Source organism: Emys orbicularis, chromosome 14 (assembly GCF_028017835.1).
Source record: "Emys orbicularis isolate rEmyOrb1 chromosome 14, rEmyOrb1.hap1, whole genome shotgun sequence".
Lineage (NCBI taxonomy): Eukaryota > Metazoa > Chordata > Testudines > Emydidae > Emys > Emys orbicularis.
Window position 1 is genome coordinate 44,899,008 of NC_088696.1, and position 6,921 is coordinate 44,905,928.

Below are 6,921 nucleotides of genomic sequence, written 5' to 3' on the forward strand. Positions count from 1 at the left end.
CCAGCTGAGGGCGTGGGGATGCCAGTGCCCAAGCGAACGAGTCACTGGCTCCCAGCAGCTGATCGGGACAATGTTCTGCTGCTCAGTTTGGGCTGGTAGGAAGCTGGGACCCTCCCCTCCTGCTGGGCGCTCTAGCAGGTGGTGTCAGAGCGAGGGGCTCAGTGTAGGGTCACCATATTTAAAAAATAAAAAAAGAGGACACTCCACGGGCCCTGGCCCTGCCCCTTTCCCACCCCCGGCCCCGCCCCTTCTCCGCCCCTTCCCCAAAGTCCCCGCCCTAACTCCCCCTCCTCCCTCCCAGCCACAGGAAAAGGGCTGCCCGAGCGCTACCGGCTTCACGGTTTGCCGGGCAGCCTCCAGACCCTGCGCCCCCGGCCAGCGCTTCCCCAGCGCAGCGGAGCCCGGGAGGGGAAGCGCCCAGCCAGGGGCGCAGGGTCTGGAGGCTGCCCGGCAAACCGTGAATCCGGTAGCGCTCGGGCTTCGGGCAGCCCCTATGCCTCTGGACCCTGCGCCCCCGGCAGGGCACTTCCCCTCCCGGGCTCCAGCTGCTCTGCTCCTCCCCTGACTCTTCGGCTCTGTTTAAGAGCTGAGCTGCCCGAGCGCTCTGGCTTCGGGCAGCCCCCTTGCCTCCGGACCCCAGCCGCAGGCCAGGCACTTCTCCTCCCCGGCTCCAGCTGCTCTGCTCCTCCCCTTACTCAGACTTCGGCTCTGTTTAAGAGCCAAGCTGCCCGAGCCAGCGCTACCGGCTTCGGGCAGCCCCCTTGCCTCCGGACCCTGCGCCGCCGGAGCAGAGCAGCTGGAGCCCGGGAAGGGAAGTGCCCGGCCGGCGGCTCGGCGTCTGGAGGCACGGGGGCTGCCCGAAGCCGGTAGCGCTGGCTCGGGCAGCTTGGCTCTTAAACAGAGCCGAAGTCTGAGTCAGGGGAGGAGCAGAGCAGCCGCGGGAGAGGAAGTGCCCGGCCGGTATTTTTCCCGGACATGTTCAGCTTTTTGGCAATTCCCCCCGGACGGGGGGTTGATTGCTGAAAAGCCGGACATGTCCGGGAAAAACCGGACGTATGGTAACCCTAGCTCAGTGTCTCCAGCCAGGGGTGAGATTTGCTCCAGTTTGCCCGTGCAGTTGAGTTTAGCTCTCAGGTGCAGTGGGGACCTGTACCTGTCAGTGGGTTGGGTTAGCCTCGCAGGCCAGCAGGCTGGGGAGGGGGTGCCGAGCCTCCTCCTGTGAGGCAGAGGGAGTTGGAGCTGCCTGGCTGAATACAGAGGATTTCTCCAGCACCTTGGGCTGAGCGATTACTGAACCCCACACCAGGAACTGAGTTTTCTAATCGGCCTCCAGCACCTTTATCACTGACGGCCTGGCACACGCTGGGGACTTTCAGGTTTGTACTTGTCTGCTGTATTCTTCCATTCTTGTAAAAACATAGATTTATAGCCTCTGCTCTTTGCTTCCTGTTTGCAGGGAGAAACCCAGCCCTCTGCCGCTGCCCTCCCCTCTGTGGGGAACAGCTCCAGCCCCAGGGATGGCCAGACAAACCGCTTGTGGCCAGGGCTTCCCCCCAGCCTGTCACCTTGTGCCATCACTGCCACCTGTGCAGAGTGCAGGCCGAGCAGGGGTCCATCGCTCCCACCTCTGGGAGCGACAAAGCAGTCACACATGCACGCACACACGCACGCACGCAGAGAGAGCTTTGCACCGCTGTGGACAAGGATTCAGGGACAGGGAGTTAGCTGGAGTCAAAGAGGGAGCAGACATTTATATGTCCAACAAGGAAAGCCCAAGTTACGATAGTTAGTGCCCTGCCAGTCCACCCACAAGCCTCCTCCCATCCCCTCTATTTCAGGGACTCCCTGGAACTCCCCCAATCTCCCCCCTGCCAGGGACTCTCCCCCCCATGGCAGGGGCTCTGCATGCACCCCTATTACCACTCCCCCATGTCCTCTTTCTCTCTCTGACCCACCCCCACGGCAGGGGCTCTATGTGCACCCCATAACCACTCTCCCATGCCCTCCATTCCCCTCACATCCCCAATGGCAGGGCATCTGTGTGCACCCCCATATCCACTCCCCCATGCCCTCCATCCCCCTCTTACCTCTGATGAGTTTGCCTTGATGGCCTGCTCTGCTTAGCAACCAGCGAGGCCTACTGAAAAAATATACTAGCTGAAACAGTCAGGCGCTTGGTTGCTTGACCTTGCTAGATAAGAGAATGCTTGCAGAGGCTGGGGAGAATGCTTGCAGACGCTTTTTGAAGTAACTTGTATTTCTTTGTCTAACCATGAAGATTATCAAAACATAACAGTTGTTCATTGTTCCTCTCTTGTATGCTGGGAAAATATAGCTGGGAAAATATAGTGATGACGTGACGTAAGTGATGACGCGGCGAAGTGGCTAATAAAGATAGTTTGCATCTGCAGAGGGGAGGGGGCTGGTTCTATGGAGACGGGTAGTAGTCCTCTATTGTATTGCATGCCTACAATAAAGAGCTTGATAGTTGGATCTTTGCTGGTCGTTGCCTGTCTCTTTGCGGTTGGACAACAAAATCTGAGCCGTCCGGGATAAAAGAAATCCCCAACGGGGGGATTGGTCCTGCTTTGAGCAGGGGGTTAGACTAGATGACCTCCTGAGGTCCCTTCCAACCCTAATATTCTATGATTCTATGACACCTCCCATGGCAGGGGTTCTGTGTGACCCTCCCTTTCCCTATACCAGGATCCTCCAGTTTCTCGCCCCACACACCTGAGATTCTGTGTACATCTATCCCTGCTGTCCCCTTTCTCCCTGCCATGCCAGGGGCTCTATTCCCCCAATACACCAGTCTCCCGATCACGCCAGGGGGTCTGGGGGTCTCCCCTGCCCCAGGTACCTCCCCTCCTCCATTGAAGGGGGGGTGGGTGGCTGGTGCCCTCTATCCCCCACCTTTGAGGGTGCAGGATGTAAGCAGGAGGCAGGGATGAATGAACCTTTCGTCTCTTTTCTCCTCTGGCAGGTCCTACGGGCCTCGGGCTCCCAGCAGGGAGAGCACTGACTTCTCTTCCCTCATGCAGGGTGCCAGGGCTACCCTCCACTGGGCGGGGGAGCAGGGGCTGTCCTTATGCTGCAGGGTTTAATGGTGCCATCAAGGGAGGCCAGCAGCTCCGTGTCCCCCGCTCGATGTGCCGACTGGCCCCAGGACAAGAGGCTCTGCCCATGGATGTCTGGAACATTCCCTGACATTTGGAGCAGATCGATGCAGTGATGGGCAGACAGCGGGACGGGGAAATGCCGCTGGGCGAGCGTACGGCCGACACGAGCTTGGCTAGCAAGGAGCGGAGCCAGCAGCAGGAGTCCAGGCAGCTCTCTGCGGTCCCAGCCAGGGCTCCCGAGGCCACAGGCTAAGCACTGGGATGGGTAGGGCCCAGTGTTCTCTTGTGGGGTGAGAAGAAGGAGCTGCTGCTGCTGCTGCTGGTCTCTCCTGGAGGGCGTCTTCCCCATAGATCTGCAGCTCCCCTTGCACAGAAGGGTCTGTGGGTGTGAGATGCACCAGCCCTCACCTCTCCGTCCCTCCAGCCAGACAAATAATGTAGGGGGGGGTTAGGCTCTACCTACACTTGTGGCCTCCTTAGCACCTCCCCTTCCCCCGACATGAGGGCATGGCCACTTGAGGGACTGGGAACGTGTCCCAGCCCTAGTGCGGAAACACCCTCCATCCCTTTGTGAACTCTGGGGCTCGTTCTGTCCTGCCTGAATGTCATGGGCTCTCAGCTCCACACCTCAGTTCACTTCCCCCCAAAGAGCCTAGTGGTACCCCGGTGGGTCCCGGAGATGGGGAGCGAAGCCCACCCTTCTCTGCTCGTCCGGTATGCATGTTAGTGTGACAGATATGCCAATCCTTACTGAATTAAGCTCAGAGGGGTAGCCGTGTTAGTCTGAATCTGTAAAAAGCAACAGAGGGTCCTGTGGCACCTTTAAGACTAACAGAAGTATCGGGAGCATAAGCTTCCGTGGGTAAGAACCTCAATTTGATTTATACCTACCTCTGGAAATTTCCATTACTTGCATCTGAAGAAGTGAGGTTCTTATCCACGAAGGCTTATGCTCCCAATTAGGGTGACAAGATGTCCCGATTTTATAGGGACAGTCCCGATTTTTGGGTCTTTTTCTTATATAGGCTCCTATTACCCCCCACCCCCATCCAGATTTTTCACATTTGCTGTCTGGTCACCCTACTCCCAGTACTTCTGTTAGTCTTAAAGGTGCCACAGGACCCTCTGTTGAATTAAGCTCAAGTATCTTAGGAGGTTGTCGTGTTAAAAATATAAATGCTTCTGTATTATCATGGGCTGGGACGTATCTTCTTTTGAGGAAACAGGACGAATGCAAACACTGGGAAGTGGATGTGCTTCAAGGCCGCTTTTAAAACAATGGACCAGACAGACTGAACTTTGGGGGGAGTTCCTAGGGAACACGTGGGGAGAGGACAGATCTTCAACCACAGCCCTTGTAGGAGTTGGGGTGGTCTCTGGTGAGCACACGTGTGGGATCTTGTGTTGTTTCCTCTGTGACACTTCACCTGAAGGATAAATGTGCAGCAGGAAGATCTGTGGGTATCTTAACCAGGGAATTTACCTAGCTGGGGGATAGCAGATGTAGGCAGGGAGCTGTGCAGCCGGGAAACACCCCGCTCAGAGGGGAGAGAGACGTGGCCCCACCCAAGAGCGGTGACAGCGAGGCGCCTGGAGGCTAGTGGAGGTGTCCCCTCTGGGGGAATACAGGTGCCCTGCACTGTGATAACATGGTGCATTTTCAAGCCATGGTGCATGTTGAGCCTGCCCCTAGGCAGCCCCATGGCCTATCCAGAGTGGTTTATTGCAGGTGGCCTGTGGGATAACTTACTTAGTGACCAGACACTCTCTCCCCATGGCAGACCGACCTGGTGCCCTGGAGAAATGCTGCCTGCTGGGTCAGCTCCAGGGCTCCCCACTGCCAGCGCCTGGCTGCACCCTGCCCCATCGCGGTTGCTCTCTGAACCCTTCACAGACGTCTGGCCTTGGGGAGCTCGTGCTCCCTCGTGCTCAGCTCTTCGAGCCAAATCCCAAACCAGTGGAAGTGTTTCTAAGGCCGCAAAGCGCCCCCCCCGGGGACACCACACCTCCGGCACCCAGTGGCTATCTCACCGCGGCAGAGGCGCTGTACAGGGGAATGGTAGGAAGGTGGAACCGAGCACGTGGCCCAAACCCATGGGATGCAGCCTGGGGCTCCCCACGCAGCACTGGGCAATGGGAAGACTGGGAAGGCCTGTTGGGGGAGGGGCACTCAACCCAAGCTTCCTCCCCACCTCCAGCTCTGAAAAGAGCCACAGCCACCTGTAACCATAGCAACGCCCCACGCAGCCATGGGGGCACCGAGCCTCCCTCGCAACCACAGAGACATGACTAGATGGGTTAGAGAGGCCAGTGTTGTGGGCAGAATTTATGGGCTTCGTCCTGCTGAAAGCAGCACCAGGCACAAGACCGAGACGCTGAACAGGGGGGTGGGTGGGAAAGGGGAGGACGGACGCACCGAGTGTGCTGGCCCAGTGCTCTTCGGCAGTTACATCTGACTGGCTGGGGCGGGGCCTGGGCCCCAAAGAGGGACACCCCAGTAACCACCCACCAAAGCCAGCCTGCTGCCCACGGAGAGCCAGGTGGGAGGACTGGAGCTGTCCTAGGGCCTGAGAAAACGATGAGCCCCCAAAGGGCTCCAGCATTTGGAAAAGGGAAGGAGAGAGAGTCTCGGGGGGCAGGGGAACACCCGGCTGATAGAGCTGCAGAAAGAGCAGGGGAGAGCGCCAGGGAGTGTGACCTGAGAGGACCAGGGTGTGACTTGGAGCTGCTGAGGTCCAGAGAGGAGGGGAGGGAGGGGGACTGGGAAGGCAGGAGGGAGCTGGGAGGGGACTTTGTTTTAGCTGGCACCTTCCTCAGCGAGTCGCTGGGCACAGTTGTGTCTAGAAGCTGCAATTGGCCGGCTTTACAAACGGGCAGAAATAAAAGGGAGAAGGCAGGTGGGCAGGGCAACTGGGAAATGGTGGGTGATGGTTAGACAGGGGAGAGCGCCCATGCAGAGCGAGCTGGGACGTGAAGAGATGTGAAGCAGGGACAGCAAAGCTCACGGGCTGGGACCAGCCTGGCCGGCTGGAGAGAGTCTGCTGGGAGATGTGGACAGAGCACTGCAGAACCTGAGGGGCAGGGTGACAAGCTCCTGGGCCGGTGACTTGCGGCCGCATCGGATATTTAGGGGAGCTGCAAGGTCCAGCCGCATGGGACACAGGCTGGAGAGAGAAAGCTGCAGGTCAAAGATACTCCCTGCTCCTAGCGGTGACAGCAACCGATGGGAGCGTCATTAACTGACAAGCAGCGGAAAGCGAGGAGGCGAAGTGGGGGAGGAAACGGTTTCGGCCTTGGCCTGGCTTAACAGATGGAAATGGGACTAGTGCAATCTCGCCCTCCTCAGATCCAGACAGAATCTGCTGCAAAGATCCTTTTCCTAGCCTGGTGCTCTGAGCCCGTCATCCCCTCTCTTTGCATCCCTCCATGGCTCCCCCTCTGTCATGGCCTGACCCCACCAGCCCTATGGTCGCTCCCCTCTGCTCTGCCCGTGCTGCCAGCCTCCCGGCCCACTTAGTGAATTTTCACCTTCATGCTGCCCCTCGTGCTTGGGAAGAGCTCCCTGCAAACATCTGCACCGGTCCCTCCTTCCAATCCCCCCTTCAAACTCTCCTGTGCTGCGATGCAGCCAGGCTCTTGACAAGGGCCAGGCTGCTGGTGAGCTGAGAGCCCGGCCTGTCACGCTGGCCAATAGCGAGTCATTGTTTCTAGTACGCCCCCCCATTGGTCTGTCTGTACCCCCCGCCCACTGTCTCTTGTCTCACAGAGAGACTGGAAGCTCTTTGGGGCGTCTCTCTGTTCG